The 18,871-nt window shown below is 37.5% G+C and overlaps 1 long non-coding RNA gene across 1 annotated transcript in view; it reads right to left on the bottom strand.

Annotated features, from left to right (window-relative positions):
* LOC138067842 (uncharacterized) overlaps positions 1-17,549 on the bottom strand; it is a 40,867-nt gene extending 23,318 nt beyond the window's left edge. The window contains exon 1 of the long non-coding RNA XR_011142263.1: positions 17,537-17,549. This is a non-coding gene — a long non-coding RNA (uncharacterized lncRNA). The remainder of the gene's footprint in view (positions 1-17,536) is intronic.
* Positions 17,550-18,871: the final 1,322 nt, after the last annotated feature.

Genomic DNA, 18,871 nt, shown 5'->3' with positions numbered 1-18,871 from the left:
ACCATCAGCTGCTGGAGGAACATGCAGAAAGAAAATAAACCCACAATTTCTCTGTGGAGCTCCACTCAGAAGAAAAAGCATACTGAAAAAAAAAGAACGCTGAGAAGCCCAGGTTTCTGACTTTCAACAGTGTTGGAAAGATTCATATTCAGAAATGAGTAGAAGGTTTATGTAGAAATTTGACAGATTATACTTGTCACTGAAATCATCAATACTAAATTTAATTCAGCACAATGATACTCATCTTAGCTAACTATGAAAGCAATCCTAATGTGCATCTATTTGCATATTTGAAAGAAATTTCTACATAAGGAGCTTGATTTGTGTAAGGAATAGCAGAGAAATATAGATGCACATATGTAATATGAAAGTAGGTAACATTAAAAGCTTTTTAATAAGCATTTTTAAAATCTGAAATCATCTGATCTACAAAGCCATATTAAAAGATCAGATGAGTATCTCAGTCATGCACATCTAATGTTAGACTGTCATCTTGTCCATTTTAATAGCAGCTGACCATTATTATTCTAGATAAATAGCTGTGCATTCAAATATACCTTATTGACAGATAGAATGCGTGGCTCAGTTGTGCAGCAGGGCAATGAATAAATGAAAAAAGAAATGAAGTAAAGTGAGCAGATATCTGGCATTGAAAGAATAGCTCTGTGGGATACGAACAAGTAAAACATGGGGATGAAATGAATTGGAACTGAATCTATTTGCATTATGGATTGAACACGATGTGCTCAGTAGGAAGGCAAGCAACACTTCACTGAACAATAGCAAAATAAGTTGAATATCCCAGAAACGTTTTTGTGTTCCAGAAATGAGCTGTTGTTGTTAACGCTACAGACTTACTTTTTTTTTTTTTTTGCCAAAACTTCTAAAAAATATATCCTGGTTCCTGGTTTGCATCTCTATTTTCAAGTCATGCTTTAGTTCTAAATACAGTCAAGTGCTATGGGAAAACTGACAGTTCTTGTAGCTTTTCAATGACAGACCTGCTTCAAGTTTTTTTAAACGGGCCCAGTATTTTGCACTGACTTTCTCTAATAAATCTTAGTTTCAGAGTCCATGCGTACGGAGAATCAATTCACACTTTTTTGGAATAAACTCTTAGCGTGAGGAAGGCTAGAGAGATCCAGCTTGCTTAAATGCTATGCCATTTTCACAGACTTAGAAACACGGAAAAAAGTTTTATCTTAAAAATGAGCAATAATTTATAATTAACATAACACACCGGAAAATGACAAGAATAATTCTTATTTATTTGGAGAATGTTTGCACATTCTATTTGAGGTGTATCTTCTGTTTTGGTCTCTTCCTCCTATATTGCTTCTGCCACAAAAAACATGCTCAGTTTAGAAGTGATTGGAATTTTAAAAACATCTGTGCAACTGAAATTGGTAGAAATTTAACAGTGAATTCAGCAAGTGTGGAATCAGATAATTTTTAAGAAAATAAAACCCCTAAGACCTGTGCTAATAATACATACGGTAGATTAGAACCTACATGACTCTTGTATCTTGGCTCTTTTCCACTGTTCTTACCGTTAAAGGTATGGTGTTGATAACACTCAGATGTGAGCTTTGTCTTTGCTCAGAAAACATCTAAAAAACACATTTTACACCTTCCACCTTGAAAATAAAATTTATGTAGAACCTAAATGCTATATAGACTTGGTACTAGCCTTCTGCAAGAGAAGAATTACACTGAAAGATCTTTTGAATAAGAGTTTGTCTTTTTTATATTATCAGGGAAAACTAAAATGGAAGACTAGACGAAACATTAAATCACATCTAACTAACAAATATGTCAGTCTCATTACTATTTCTAAGTGAGCAAAGGGCTTGATTTATTCTTAGCTCAGCGTAGCCCAAACATACACACACATATACACTCTGTTCTGTAGTTTTACTACTATGTTCTACATAATTTTATATATATATTTAAAGATACATATGTATATATAAAACAGTATTCTCTGTATTCTTATATCTTACATTCACAGTATATCTCTGTATTTCCTTTTGCAGGACTAGGACAGGGTTAACTTCATATAGAAGTATCAGAAGCAAGCAGAGTTTTCATTGGTTCCGATAAAGAAATAAAGATCTGGCAACAAGTCACTGATCTTATCCTCTGGGAGATCCCTAAAAATCTTAGATCAATGTTTTTTCAGTAGATTGGTAATGAGTCAAAAGAACACCCCACACTTTCTATATAATGAAAGAGCTTATCTATTACCATACAAATTAATGGGAGCTTTTTCTTAGTTTCAAAGGACATAATATCTGATCTCAGTTATACTTTTTAATACCTTGTTCAAAACTGAACAGTATTTTATACGAACAATCTACTACACTCAGTAAGATGACTACCAAAACCTGTGGAAGTATTCTTGTAGGATAATCCTCCAGGATTTCCTTAGAAATCTTTCTGTTCATTTCTAAATTAAATACAGGCAACTGTGACCCTGTTTTCTATTAATTTAACATTTTAAAGAAGCATCAGTTAGCTCTCCACCAAGTGAGAAAAAAACATTTCTTGATATAGGGAATGTACCTGAAACGTTTCTATCCCACTATTTACCCATGTATTTTAAACTCCAGAAATGAACTTTTAATTCAGATTGTTGTCAGTGGAGTCACAACAATTCATACCACTAGAGGAACTTACCCTCTATACCAGCTCCTTAAATCAGAGCAAGCACTGTAAAGATTTATGGCCAAAAAAATTGTATTTGGGCCATGTTGTACGACTAAGTTTTATACAGTTAAGAGATTTCCTTCACGCTCTTTTGCGCTGCTTTCCTTTCATTTGCTCTTACATGGCTGCAGAGCTTTCTCCCTGCCACCCCTTCGCTCAGTCACCTTACGGCAATAGTACTGGAGGTTAAAGCCATTAAGGCAGCCCCAAAAATCCAGTGCGAAAGATAGTTCTCCGGGGTGTAAGAAGCCCTCCTGACACTCATGTAGATTGGAAACAGTCTCCTGGCAAACCTTTTTCCCCAGTATACGCTGTGCCTGTTAAGACTGTTGCATTACTTTCTTGCCAAGAGAAATTGTCTTCCTCATGTGTACAAAATAGGCAACGCTCCTTCAGTGGGAATTCTTCAGGTCACTACATTATTTTCTCCTTATACTTACTTCATCAGTGTAAGATATGGGCAAACTGATAAGTACATGGTTTATTCCACCTGCTTGACTTCTAGATGAATTTCTAACCTAATCTGGCCTAGCCTTGCGTCAAGATGAAAAAACAGGGAAAGGAAGGAGTACTAGACGTCATTTAATTTATGTTTTTTACTAAAGCAGATTATACAGTGATAGCTTTAAAACAGTTACTTCAAGTAACATTTCTATCAGGAGGCATTCTGTAGAAAAGAATTGTTTTGGTCAACCTGAACCAAAAAGAGCACTTTCTTTGCTTCCAAGGTTATTCTGGTGGCGCAAGAGGAGGCCTTTATTCATGAACTGCTTACACTGAGATTAGCATTGATGAAGAAAGAAAAATTAATGGACACAGGGTCAAGATCTGTTAATAGTGTAGCTAGCAGCTATCAAGGATTCCCAGCAGATTCAAGATAAACAAGATGCAGTAAATCCTAAGTGGTTTCCTGCATAGAAGCAGGAGCAGCTTGTTTTATTAAAAGAAAACTTAAAACGCAGACAAACAATAAAAACTCTAGCTCTTAAATCACAGTGTCTCAAGATTTAGAAAAGTATCAATACAGATCATGCAAATGGGCAATCGTTTCATGAAGCCTTATGAAGAAGTCAAGGCAAGGCTGCCCCTTTCCTGCCTGGCATCAAGCCCTGCAGGCAGGGAAGGCGTCATTTGCCACTGCTCCACAGAAGTGACAGAAAATATCTTTGCTGAGGAACTGTGAAATGATACAACTCTGAACACGTTTTTCCCCCTCTCCAGTCAGACAGAACTACGTGCTACCCTAGCACAGAGTGTGCAGAAAATCCACTGTAGCTAATAAACATGGGTTTATCCACTTGCACGTTTCGAGGACTAGTCTGAAGGAAGTTGTCCCGCCATCTACTCAGGTCTATTAAAATCCACTTTAAAGAGAGTAGCTCAAAAATAATATTTCTGTAGTTTCTTCGTGATTTTTGCAGTGTAACTTCTCTTGCTGCAGTATGTCCCATATGACTGTGTTGGCCATATCCAAATGTATTATGCTACCCAGTACTACTGAGTGTATAAAAAAGGGGAGGGATGGACATGCTTTTCAGAGCTGCTGAAACATTAGTCATCTGAGGTCAAATACTGTCATTTGCATTTTAACTAAAGAGCGGAAATGCTAGTGAAAATTGGCTTATTTTCAGCAGTGGCATAACTGCTGGATTCATCTGAGTGAATTATAACGTGGAATCTCAAAGTCATCATTAAGATTTCATTTGCATTGTACTTTACCCACTCTTCCTAGTACTTTTCACTATACCTACATACTGGGCTGAAACATAAAATTTTACAGGAGTGCCTAGATCTTTTCAATTATCTGCAGTATGATGCCAGATTTGTTATGTGCCACCTCATTTCATTTATTCGTATTTACTGTCCTCCAGCTGTCAGCATCAATGTTCACTTTGTACCTGCTAGCTGCCAAGCTGCATTTCTCGAGTTGTTATGCACCTACATTTCACCCACACTGTTCTTTTCCCATCATTATTCGTAGCACCATCTTCAGCCATGAAATCCTACCTCCAAATGCCATGCAATTACCCACAAAAGGGCACCTAAACAACTACATGCAGCATTCTTCCCTTTTCTCTTCAGAGAGGTTTAGTTTGTCATGTCATGAAAAGAATATTCAAGTACACGCTGAAATTAACATGCAAAACAAAATATTTACCGTGCTCCCTCAACCTGGCTATAGCAGGGAATACTTCTGTAAACAATATTATTTGCTTTTATCCCGCTTTTTCCCCCTTAGCTTTAACAGAATTGGACTCACAATATTTCCAAAACAAACAGAATCACTCAACAACCTAGAGCCATAATATTTACTTTTTTAACACTTTAGAGCATTAGCATGCAATGCTTAGAATAGTAAAAGCAGTTTAAAACATTAAACAGTAACAAAAGCTACCACTACCTTCAAGCAAAAATTGGAGTTAACAAGACTATAACGCTTCATTTACATGTACTCTACCATAAATTGTCTTTGGGGGACATGGAAGTGAAAAAGCCCGCTGTAGTAAGATTTTGACCACTACCTCTTTCATTGCAGTTTGAAGTTTGTCATGGAATAATAAAAAAGTTAGAACGCCAAAAACATCCAAGATCTTGAGTGTACCTTGAAAACAGACATACCTTCTCCCAGATATGCTGGTGTACTGGCATGTTGTTGTAGAGTTGTAGTAGCTGGGCTGATTGAAGGACAAAGTCCAGAAAAGATTGGCAGACTTTTTTTTGTTTTTATTAAGAACAACTAGCATGCTGGTAAAAAGCAGACAAGAGTTTGGACAAATATCCATTTTTCAAGTTTGAAATAAATTCAAAGGGTCTCACAGACCTGAAGGTGGGTTTGTTGTACCGAGAACATCTCTACTTCTTCCAAATCTATTAAGATATTATTTCTATCAGTAGTCCTTGAATTGCCTCTGGCTGACACATTAATAAGTCAGTAAAGCTCAGAGCAACACCGGGCCAGGAGCAGGCCTGTTGGCAAGGAAGACTCCCTGTACATAGCAGCATAAAAAATAGAAGCAAACTTGATATTTTGTCAGTGCATATGAACAGGGAAATCATTTCTGCACATATATGTAAATGGAATGTACTATCAAGGCTGACAGACGCACACATGCATTAACTTAAATTCAGATTTAAGCAGATTGGTTCAGCGATTCTGGGAGCACTGAACTGAACCCAGGGTCTCTGTCAAGTGTGCTGACGCAGGAGCCTGCCACGGTGCACGGGGTGACTAGCTTTGGAAAGCACTGCTGCAGTATCAGAACAAGCCTGACAAAAACACAAGATCAAAATGCAGTTCAAAGAAGAAAGTGTCACTGCATAAATGAAATCTCCATGTTAATACAAATTAGATAGTATGCTCCAGGTTAACAGCTGCTGTTAAACAGTTAAAGAACTGTTTAACAGTTCTGCTGATAAGCATTTTTCATTTTCCAACACTGGGATTATGATTTTACTGTTTTGGTATGATACATCTTTCAACCTTAAGTATTGGACTTTATCGTCTTAAGGAAAGGAAGTTGTTAGACTATTTTGGAATGAAACTAAAATTAAATGGCTTCTACTTGATTTTTTTTCCCCTCATCTTTAGGCCGTCATGATTGGCTCTGTAGTAAGCATTTCTTCCACGTTCTGTCACAGAAGAGGGGTAGTTTGGCTGAGACATCCAGTATGCAAAAAACCTTCATGCTAACAAAATCTATCCCATATTGTAGTATGTCTAGACTGTCTCTACCTACTTTAATTCAAAGGGGGTCCTGTGAGGAGGATGCAGGTGGAACAGTTCCTCTCAAGAAAAGCAGTGGCATTCAGAGACAACAGACTGGTGGTCAATAGCTCCATGGCTCTGAAAAGGGCATGCAAAGATAAGGTGGGGGAAAACCCCAAATATACCTAAACAATGCACGGCAGCTGTCATTGTGATATACTGCTAGCCCTCCAGAAACACTGAGCATTTCTGTGAATATCCATCTGGATCATTTGAACAGTGCTTCTGTGAGGCAAGCGAACATAATCTTTGGTTTCTAAGAACATTCATACTTTAAGGCTTTATAGACAAATTTATGAGGCAAGCTAATGAAACATGGAGAGAAGTTCATTATATTCATGACAGAAAATGCACTTATTTACAATGTCCAAGTGTTTTTTTCTTTTTAGTATTTTTGTATATTTGAGATTTTTTTCTAAGAGGAGTTTTTATACTTTAGATGGCAAATTTGTGGAGCTATATTAATTAATAGCTAGTTTCTTGCTTTTGTTGAAAATTGACAGAAAGTTTGCTTGATAGTAATGAACACATGAATTTAAGTTATGCTTTTATGCATAATGAATATGGGTTCAATATTGCAATACCTCTGTCGACACTGATAGATCACTAATTTTAAGTTTGGAAAAAATGTAGGAGCAAAGGTCCAATGTTATATTAGCTTAGACTGTACAAAATTAGCATCTTTGAGGCAAAAAGTATTCTCTGATCTTCCTGCCTCTTATTTAGAAGACATTCACTGAAGTGTGCACATCCACTTGATTTTAATTAGCATGCAAAACACACCCGTGGGGCACATACCATGAAATTGGTGGCAGACTTCCCACTGTTTTATCTCTTTTTGTCTTGCAGGCCAGTGGCTAGCAGGCTTGTAGTGCAACTGTAAATCTCACTGAACTGTTAACTTTGATTATGTACTTACGACTCAAGCAAACTGATGTCCCTATTCTGACATGGAAAATAGTTAATTTTTTTATAGGGTAATTAAGAGACTTTATCAACATTCAAAAACGAAATTTTCAGCATTTAATCCTGGTATCTAATTCTTCCCTTAGCCAAAATTGAATTTTTGAGAGCACTGTGGCCCACAAAGCAGTTTACCACCACAAAGCATTTTATCTCTTTCTTAGACTGTATGACATACACCTTCCTCCTTTACAGCCTTTCACAGGCTGTAAAATAGGAATAAGTTGTACCTACCCAACACTTAATTTTTCAGTTGCAGATATCAGAGTATTTATATAGCTGCCATCTAATCTGATGGCAAAGAAAAGGAAAAGAAGAGAGAGAACTATGATAGACAATATTATATAGTACCAAGACTCTCAGAGAGCAAAGATTTTATTGAGGGGCTATGGCAGTGTTATATTTGGAAAGAGAGGTGACTGCACTGTCCTAATACATGAGCTGAAATACACATATCCAAATGAGCCCTGAGAATTTACAGAAGAGATCGCTCATTTTCACATAGAGATATTACCTTTCTCAATTTTGTTGATTTCCCTCTGAGTTTGTTATGGATATTGCCATTTCTTTCTTTTACTTAGAATAATTCTGGACTAAAATACTTTCTGACCAGGTTTATATGGACAAATAACAATCCATTATATGCTCTTGGAGAGAACGCTTGCAGGGCTCTAGCTTCGTGTATGGGAAAAATAAGTCTTGCAGCAGCACCTGTTGTTGATGAGTCTGAGAACACTGGGAAGCAGCTATAAATTACTATGACTGTGGAACTACCTCAGTCATATTTAAGAAGTACAAAGAAGTGCTTGGTAAGTATTTCTCATAGCTTAAGAGGACTGCTCACTGAGCAGAAAGAATCCAAATACAAGTGCCACACATTAATCCTCCCTTTCCCTGCTCTTTATCATTTGTGCTGCTTACCATTCCATCTTTCTGTGGGAAAGAGTTGCTGGATCTTTTTTTTTTTTTTTTTAATCTTTCTAACAGTATTAACCAGGCTTAGAGTGGGAAAGCAGGAAAGAAAAAGTAGTAACAGAGGAATGCCTAACAGTTATCCATATTAAAGAGCACTAACAAAAAAGTGAGAGGATTATCTGGATCTGGCATGATGTTTTATGTTCTCTCAGTTTAAAGATGTACAGTTCTCACCATTTTTAGTACTGCGTCACAAGGGATAATTTTTATTTCCAATAGAATAAAATTACTGGAACCCTTGAAGAAAAAATGAAGATGTTTGTTTTCATACTGACACTGGATTGAATTCTTTATAGCTTACAGACTGTTTGTAAGTAACTAATTGCATGACCATAATTTCTAATGATTTATAGGCTTAGGAGAAAACACAGAAGTATAATTATGCAAGAGATGACAGTCTCCCTGAAAGAATGATTCTGTACTCAGGATCTCCTCTTACTGACAAACATAGCTGATCATCATTACTGACTGGGGTGGGGGTGTCTTTCTATAGACGAGTACTTTACCTAGGCAATGTGATCTGTAAAATGCCCAAAACAATGCATCACCTCCAGGATAGCTGCGTTTGTTACCACAAGAGGGAATGACAAAGTAGAGCGAATAGAGGGGAGGGAAGAAATAGTCCAATACAGTCTCAGCCTTTACTGCTTTCCAAGGCCTCTGACTTTACTAGATCAATAAAGCAGTTCTGAGTGCTGACATTCCTCCTTAAGACATCGCAATGGCTGGCCACCGGATACTCAAACTTAATAGGAAAGATAGACTCTTACCAGTGAGTAATTGAGCTCTTTCCTGTCTCATTCACTTCAGCCTGCTCCTATACCTGAGGGAAACATGAGAGCATGGAAGAGTCTCTCATCCTGTATTGGTGCCTTCCCCAAGGAAAGAGGAAAAACTAAGCCTGAACATGTCAAGGTTTTTTTTTTTTTTAAAGAAACCAGGAGACTATGGGGCAAACAGATTAATATTACATCAATGTACTCTTAATAGTTTAAATACTAAAAAAAAATTAGAGTTCACATAGTCCAGTTTTCGCTTAAAACTGAATGGGCTGAATCCTCAGGAGTTATGCAGTCATGAAATAAGTGACACTTCTGATATTCTAATGCATTAATTAATCTGCCATTTTGAACAGCTGTATGGTATTTTCCTCATGACTCGGAGGTATTCAGGTATATTTTCCACTCATTTCATACAAATTTAAAGGTATATTTTCCACTCATTTCATACAAATTTAAAGTCTCACTTAGAAGGGCAGATACTGCAAATTTTTCATGAGTTTTTAGATGACAGCATGATGATATGATCATAGCTCTGAACTTTGCAAACCATATGCCTCATGCCTTTTAAGAGTTAAATCACAGGCACTAAGTCTTAGTAAAAAAAGTCTCATATCAATAAAGGACAAGAACTGCACAATGTTTTTGGTGGACTTGATACTAGGAACATCCATAACAACCTGAGGGTAGTCCAAAAGTCTGTTATCTATAGTCAGTATCTCTAAGTCTACAGGCCTTGATAAACTTGTTTTCCATGACAGTAATCAATTGTAACCCATTTAATTGTTTGGCATCCTTCACATTCTCTGATACTGAATTCCACTAATGTTATTAGTTACACATATGAAAGTACATCCTGTTTCCTGTTCTGATTCAACCACTGAATAATTTCAGGCTTAGAAATTACAGAAGACTAGTTTATAGATTAGGAGAAGAAGAAATCAGCTCTCGCCTTCCCTTAAGCCTTCTTTACAGCCCTATCTGTAAAGATGCAACACAATCCAGCAGTAATGTGGCTTCCCCTCCTCCCCTTTAAACATATCAGGTAAGAAGTCAAATTTAGTAATTTGATTATTGGCCCCTAAACAGTTTTATTAAATAGTACATGTTGAGCCTACAGTAAGATGCTCAGAAGAAGATGAGTTACCAAAACAAGAGCCTAGGCTGCAAGATCTTGAGTAATTACACCCACTATGTTATAAGAAACCATTCTTTTGACTTCTAGGCTTGCTAAAGTTTCACTCTAGGCTTTAGAGTTTGAATGCAGCACTCATCAAAATCTGGGAAAAAACATGTCGAGGGAGGTATGCTTCCCTCGTAACTATGTGTCCCAGTTGCAGAAGATGATAGTTTGAAGATGATACTGACTTTCTCTAAATTACTGTGGTGGCAAGACTGATGTGAAGAGTTTGAGGCCAGTCTTCTGCATCTCATTCTCAGCAGTTATCACCCCCTCTCAAGAAGAGACCTTATCTAAGGAAAGGTAGAACACTGAAGGGGAAAGAGTAACACTCTTAGAAGGGTGCGCCTTACTTTCCAATAGACGTAAGTTCACTTCCACTGTGACAACTAGTCATGTTAAGTCTCACCTTTTTGCTATGCAAATTAAGCACTTTCACCATCGTCTCATCTATTCAGTATGTCAAAGGGCCAGCTCCTTATTTCACGTTTTGCAGTGAAATTTCTTTGCACACTGAAAAAGTATGTGCAGTCTGTCTGCTGGTTATCAGTGGGGTCTCCCCAAAGGTGTGCAAAAAGAAAGCTTTGAGGGAATACCTACATAAATTAAATGAAAGACCTCATTCAAAATTGTAATACTCTAAAATTCAGCATTAATTTAGGTGAATTTCCAGGCCTCCACTCTAGAAGACAGAGTCTAAAGTCTGAAAGAGGCTGAATGAAAATCCTGATGTTCTGAGCTCATTGAGCTGTGATAGTATCAAACACATAACTTGAGATAAAGTTTATCAGAACTAAAAATAGATCACAACAGATAGGATATTTTGAAGAGAAACCACATTATAAATTGAAAATGTGCACAACTAGCCCCAGTATCAGTTTCTGTTTACTGGGGAAGTATAACTTGTCTCATGCACAGAAAATACAGCTTCCTACTCTGGGAAGTCACCGTCATGCACACTACAAAATAGCTTAAGATGTTTATTTAATAAGGAAAAAGGGAAAAAGTTATTGGATGTTCTGTAATATGTACAGTCATTATTTACGGAACTAGATGTCAGAATCCAGTCATGCTATTCTCATGCCACTAAAACAGATACTCAGCATTGACTTTGTAACATATATTTAGTTTCTGCAACCCTGAAGTTCCCCAGACAGTCTGGCTGTAAACAGAAAACACACAAGCTTTGTGGATAACATTTATAAATGTTACATACTTCACAGATATTCTTAAAAAAAATAAGGAACTGTATCTTCGGAGACTTCTTGTCTCTTCTGCCTCCTCCTCCACATTTCAAATGTGCATAGGACAGAGCCTCTAAGACCAAGCTAGACTTGGCCTGCCCATAGGGAAAGGTAAATCCAACCCTCATCTGTAATGAAAAGTCTACAGGTGAGTCCACCTGATAAGCACCATAATGATATGTTATCTTTATATGTGGTCTACGGATAACTCTGTTTCACTCCTCCTCCCCCCACCACAGAAAAAAAAGGATACGTACTTTTGTTTCAAAGACCTGGCTCAACCTAAGCATATGCATGTATATATATATATATAAAACCATATATGAATGACTATGGCCAACTGTGTACATGGGCATGCGTGCAACTGTATTTGTTCTGTAGAACTTAATATGTGCATTTTCTTCTCCACACAAATCAGATAACTAACTATAGAAAGCTTTTGCATTTCTTGTTCGTACAACAGACAACATGAAAAATTAGCTCTGTGGCAGATGAGCACCCTGGCAGCGCTTTGATTTGTCACAATAAATAAGACTTCTGTAAAACCTAATATCTGAAGTTGTTGTCAATTGCTGCCAGAGTTGGACACTGTTCAAGAATGCTAGATGATATTTGGATGATTAGATGGTATTTTGGAAGTACAAGGGTTTTCACCTTCCGAATGGGGACTGGATTCAGTTCACATCTTCCAGAAGGAAACAGTTCAAGTCATTAAATTGTGCCATTTAAAAACTACTTTGACAAAGAATAGGAGAAAATGCCTCAAGGCACATGTGTTGGCTTCCAATATGCTTGGTAATGAATTAGCAGGAGTGTGAAAGTCAGGCAAGTCATCAGCAAATCAAAGCTGAACTCCTTCCCTTGCTCCCAACCTACCCCTTTTTTCACTGCAGCATGTTGGTTCTTCTTTTGCCATTGTGCATTATAAGATTATAGAGATACTTGTATATGCTGCTATAATTCTCATTTTTTGCCTCAAAGTAAAACTTGAGTATCCCTGACAGATTGCACTGGCAGATGCATCAGAAGTTCTTAGGCTGCTACATAAACTCAGTCACTTCAGCAGTGGAAAGCAGAGTTTTCAGCTGAAATGGATGGCCTGCTAAGTGATGTTTCTTTTTCCTAAATTAAGGAATTCTTTGAGTTTGTCATTAAACTACTTCTGAAAAATGCATCTAACTGGTGATTCTTCCAAGGAAGCTCTTTCATTAACTATGGATTTGATTCTGTAGCATTAGAATTGGAATTCTTATGTTCAGAAGAATCAGATTTTAAAGAAAAAATTGGAAACATTAACTGAAATTTGAAAGGGTCAAAGTATTAAGCAGTAATGCATCTAGAAGATCAAGGTTACTCCTTGAGGTCCCCAAAACATCTTAAAAGCTGATGCAAAGAGATCTTTGCATCAGTAGGATTTAAGTTAACTTCTTACATAAAATGTTATTAGCAGCTGATGAAGAAAACGGTATTTCAGAAAGAGTGCTTTCCCTTCAGTTTCTATTAGCACTAATAGAAATAACTAAGTCTGCCTAATGCAGTCACTTATAGCATTTTTGGCATATGTCATGAACTTTAAATGAATAAAATAAGGCAAATTCTACCGAGAGGCTATCCTAGTGAATCAATGAAATAACCAGAAAAATGAAATTGTTGTTGTAAAAACAACAAACTACAAATTGAAGATTGAGTGTATGTTGTTAATGGCTAAGAACCCTGACAAGCAATTAGTAACATGATTCCATACGCTATGGACTGAAAGGGAATTTACTAGTACTCCAAGAGGAAAGGCCAGTTTCCTAGAAGTGAACCAACTCAATAAAAATGTTTTTAGACAAGAATTCTGGAAAGAAAAAAAATTTTCTCAAGTGCAAGTTGTTGCCAAAGACTTTGGACATTTTAGGCCTTTGCAAACTCAAACATTTTAGTTATCCAATTTCACTCACATTTTTGCTTTTAATTCTCACTGGATGATGTGTGAATTGCAGCTCTGAACTTGGGTGCTGCTCCACTTCTGCATAGATTTAATGCAATAGTTTTTTCAATCTATCTCAGATCAGTTTCAGATGCGCAATTCCAGAAAAAAAATCCGGGCACTTTGCTACTGTGGTAGAAAAAAAAAGTCAGGAAAACCAAGTAATCTGATCAAAGAAAAAGCTGAGAGCATTTCTTAGTCTATTACCATTGTTAAGAGGTACAAAGAAAGTGGAAAATTGGGTGAAAGTTTACTATTTCTATGTTGAAAAAGATACTATGAAAAGGATTATGGCTAATTTACAGGGTGTAGAGGTCTCCCCCCCCCGTTAGGCTTTATACAGCCTGTTACCCGAGTAGGTTTTAAAATTACAATTCAAGCCTCTATGTTAAGGCCATAGAAGCTAAAGAATTTGTTTTCTTCACAGAAGTACTAGAAATACCTATGCACAGGTATGAGCCCATGCAGACTGTGATAGCTAGCTGTCAGTGGTGGAAGGAGTTCAGCGAGAAGGGAACTCCACAAGCAACGATATACACCAATATCACAGTGAAACGGAATTTCTCAGCCTTATCTGTCAGCTCTCATAATAATTAGTCCTCTATCCTTTTAAGTGGTTTTCCATTATTATACATCTCATGTATTCATTCTCATTAGAAGGAAAAACGCTATCCACTTGATATTTCTGAACCAAATTTTTTCCAAAAACTACTACCTGTGGAAACCATTGAATGGCAAAACTCAAAAGGTCACTTTACATAACAGCTTTAAAAGCAGATGCAGTTTGGACAATAGCATTTAATAATCATGAAGGCTAATATATACTGCCTCTCTGACCCAGATTACTGAACCCTGTCCCCACACTAGCAATGCTAACAGGCCAAACATGAATTAGCAGTTTTCACAAGATTAAGCACAGAGATGAAGACTGTTAAAAGGTCTCTGACACAACTGAAACACCACAGCTGCTGTAAGCTGCTGGTGCTTTGCTCACCGCACTTGCATGCGCTGAGAACCTGACCCATTGTTCCTCCAGTCAATGAATTTTTTACAAGGTATTTCTATCAGCCTGATGAAGGAGGACTACAGGCAAGTTACATCCTATTAAAAGAATGCCATCCCTACACAATAAAACTGAACCATTATTGGACCTTCACCATAAAATAAACAATAAACTTAACAGAAAAAAATACCCACTCCACACTGGGAACTACGTAGTTCTGCACAAGATACAACCTGATTAAAAAAAGAACATCTCTACAGTAACCGTAGGCATGCTGGTTTGCCAGTTTTGCACTAGACTGACATGACTCTCGAGTAGTTAGTTGCTGCACACTAGGCCCTCAGGCTGGGACAAGAGGCTGATACTTGGCTGCAGCCTGCTGAACTGCAGCGCTCTATGCAGCTTCAGCTGCACTTTTCAAGCTGTATCAGCAGAAACACCCTCAGTGCAGAAATGCCTAGTAAGGCTTATCTTGGATAGGGGGTTCTTAAAGATATTCAGCTGTAGCTGCTGCACGAGAGCATGCTTCAGGGGATGAGCATGCGAGTAGCCCTACACAGCCAGGAACATCTCGGGGTGCCCAAGCAGATGGGGGCATACATATATGCATACATATTTTTCTCAAAATACTGTACACTAGAAGAGTGTTACATCCACTTTGTGGCTGAGAAGTGCGGTAAGGGAATACTGAGGGACAGATGCTTTTTCTTTCCTCATGTTCATGTGAGGCATTTTGACCAGCTGAGTGTGGCATTATAAAAATTTAGAGGGCTGCCTGAGCCTCAGCAAGTCAGCCAAACTCCTTGGCAGGGCTAGGGAGACCTCCTTGCAGGTTCAGGGTTCTCAGAAAGCCAGTCTTAATCTCTTTTTAGACCTAAAAGAAATTGTTGCAATTCCACAGAAAAAAGATACCCTAGGTTTCCTACAAAATGTCTGCAGTGCAATATTCTGAATGCTTCCAGCAGGCGTCACAGATCCATCACCATTTTGCAAATCTCACAGCCAATCAATATAATTGCTCTGTCGGGGGAAATTAAAAATCTACCCTGAAAACTGAGAGGTAGAAAAATGACTTTTTTCACCTTGAGATAAAAGGCAAGATTTGTCTCTTCCAGTTTTTCATGAAAAGACACTGGACAAAATTCAACAAAAATATTTATCACAAAAACCATTGGAAAACAGAGTTTTTAAGAAAAGTCTTCACAAATAATTTGTGTAAATGGCAAGATTACTTTAGAGAAGAACTATAGTTAAGTCTTATTTCCATATACCGGAGGCAGCTATACAGAGGAGGAATACAGTGAAAACAATAATAAATACTTATATTTTACTTTGCACAAAAAGGAGGCAATGTTTTGAGTCTCTATTCAGGAGCACCTCATTCAACAATTAATAAAGGAAATAGCTTATAGATAAAGAATAACTTCTGTTACAGCTTCTTTTTTTTCTGCACCTATTTGCAAATAACTTATAGACTTGTGAAGTATCATTTGTGCTTCAAAAAGTTCAAGAGAAACCTCAATGAATCCTTATCAGCAAAAGACATTAGTTCAACTGCATTGACATAAGAATAAGAGGCTAAAATTAGAAAAGGAAGTATTTTCAGTGTTACAGAAAGAGGTAGGTTATATGCATGTAAATAATACATAAATATACTACTCTTTACACATTGTACAGACAGAGCTGGATAAGGATAGTTACTCTTGAATCCCTAGTTTCTGTAATCACATGATTCTTTCAGAATCAAAGCTGCCATATAAAGTTAGGGAAAAAAATTTGGGATGCCTGACACAAAGGTAACTAACAGAGCAGCCAGAACTTGATTCCTCAAACAACCTGGCAACAAACGTTACGCTAAACTCATCCTTTTTAGCATAAGGACTCTGCCCTGTCTAGTTTACAGACGTCAGCCTTTCCTTCCACCCCAGTAAAAAGGGGCATACACTTTTCCTCTCGTCTCATCTAATTATTATAATACTGGTTTGGTGGCCCACACAGCATGGGCAAGGCCACTGGGGACACACACAGCGCCATACGCACTTAATGTCTGTACTGCCTTAAGTCAAGCTGCTGTGTACAGAGAGTACGAGAGCACCTTACGCGGGTGCTTCCAGTCTTTATTTCAACGGCAAACAACAAAGTATAAGAAGACTATAAAATCAGCAAAGTTTGGGAGCTAATACCATCAAACAAAGCAGCAGGAATACATAAGGATTTTTTTCTGTCCTTACCAGAAACTTCACTAGACATTACAAAGCAAGAAAGCAATCTTTGCTCTGTCTTTGAAAAGGAAGTAGGATAGATGAACTTCGGGAGCACAGTGCCATACTTCAAGCGTTCTGCTTTATTAACACTCCCTTGGTTTCCTTACAATTAAGGAGCACAACATAGCTAGTAACTATTTTAAAAGAGCATTTTACCTGGACCTCACAAATACAGTGATGTAACAGTCATCTTAGTGGCATCCCTCCCTCCACCATGCAAACTGCTTCCCTCCTGAAACAAAGGGCACTGAAATTCTTTCAATTTCAGATCAATACCCTTTCAAAGGATTACCTTTCAGAGGAATAAGTACATTCATTGTAAATGTTATCTCAGTCCAGTTTTAGCTGAGTCAGGCACAGTTTCAAAGGTAAATTCTCCCCTTGCTGTAAGATGCAAACCAACTTGGAAAAGAAGCCAGCTTCAACCTAGATCTTATTATTCTTTCCATTACCCAGCACAGCTGCTCCCAAGATACTAACAAGGCCCGCAGGTATTTGTATCCCACCCACTTAATGCCTTCTGCTTTAATATTAACCCTTTGCAGAGAAAAAGAGTTTGTGAACTTCAGCTTCATCTTGGAGTTGCCTAGTTGCCTAAAGACCTGAGGAAACTAGGTGCTTCCTCTCAGTACATTGTACCATTTTATAGGTTCTTCTGTTCAGAAAAAACTGCATACTTACTGTGGGTTATTGCGTCCCGTTACGAAACATGAGTCGGCACGGAAACAGCCTACAATAAAAGAAATATAGGAGACTTCAGTGTGCTAAGCAGAGATTGTGTGCTTCTGCCCTTACATGCGTTATCTTTTTCTCTGTGAAAGAAAAAAAGCATGTTTTCTACCAGCATTTGCATTGTAGTAAGACACTTTTGGGCTAAATAGGGATATTTTCTAAATATGTTCAACGACACCCATTAGTGATACTTTTAAATTGCAGTACTTCGCAAACAGATGGAGTGGGCAGGAGACATAAAAATCCTTAGTTTTGTACATGGATAAAACAACTGTTTACAAGAAGGCATTTCAGTCACGGATAAATTTTTTAAAAGAGGATTAAGATAACTGAAGAACTGAATGGGGAACAATTCAAGTAATAGCAAGTTATGAGAATGTGAAAATGCTACTCATTATGCACAGAAGGAGACAGGATTTTCATGAAAAAAATAATATATGATCACGTGATTAAAATATACTCACAGGGGCCAAATTAAGATTGTACTGACACAGTCTAATGTTTCAGTGTTTGCTCATGCAAACATAATACTGCTTTTATAATGCAAAGGGAAGACAAAAGAGGATTGCAGAGTCATTTGTCTTATTTCTGTTCTGAATATGACATAGATGCACACATACTGTGCATTAGATGGTTCACAGTTCCAAGGGATGATTACTTGCTATTTCTATAGTATATTTGTTTTCCTAAATATATAGGTGACATATAACATTAACAGTTATTCTAGTTATTCTATTTAATGAGAAAAAGACGTTAGTACATAAGCAGAGGCTAGACAGAGAATAGCTCATTCCAATATTATTTGCACACATTCTGAGAAGGAACACTGCTCATGATACCCTCCCAAAATATACTCACAGTTCCCAGAAATTATACTGGAAACATGAATTAGTTTTCATTTTTGACAGTATTTAAAATTTGTTTCACTGTTTTATATCTCTTACGCTGCTTGGTACCGGGCATGCCTCTGCTGGAGAGCAGTGCACCATGCAAGCACAGCGCTTCAGGAGGAAAGCAGACCAACTGGAAAGGGCCCAGGGCAGTGCAAGAAAAATGGTCTAGAAAACATAACCTGCAAGAAAAGATTGAAAGAATTGGAATTGAGAGATTAAAGGCACACATGATGAGAAAGACCAAGCGTGCAAAAGGCTGTTTGAAAGAGAATGCAATGTTCTCTATGCCCACGTGGATGGGACAATTGCAGCAGAGAAAGATTCATGTTAGATATTGTTAGAACAAACCTTTCAAACAGTACGAATAGTGATCTGTTAGAAGAGATTGCCT

Source organism: Struthio camelus, chromosome 7 (assembly GCF_040807025.1).
Source record: "Struthio camelus isolate bStrCam1 chromosome 7, bStrCam1.hap1, whole genome shotgun sequence".
Taxonomy (NCBI): domain Eukaryota; kingdom Metazoa; phylum Chordata; class Aves; order Struthioniformes; family Struthionidae; genus Struthio; species Struthio camelus.
The sequence above is the reverse complement of the archived record's forward strand: the minus strand, read 5'-3'. Positions and strand labels throughout refer to the sequence as shown.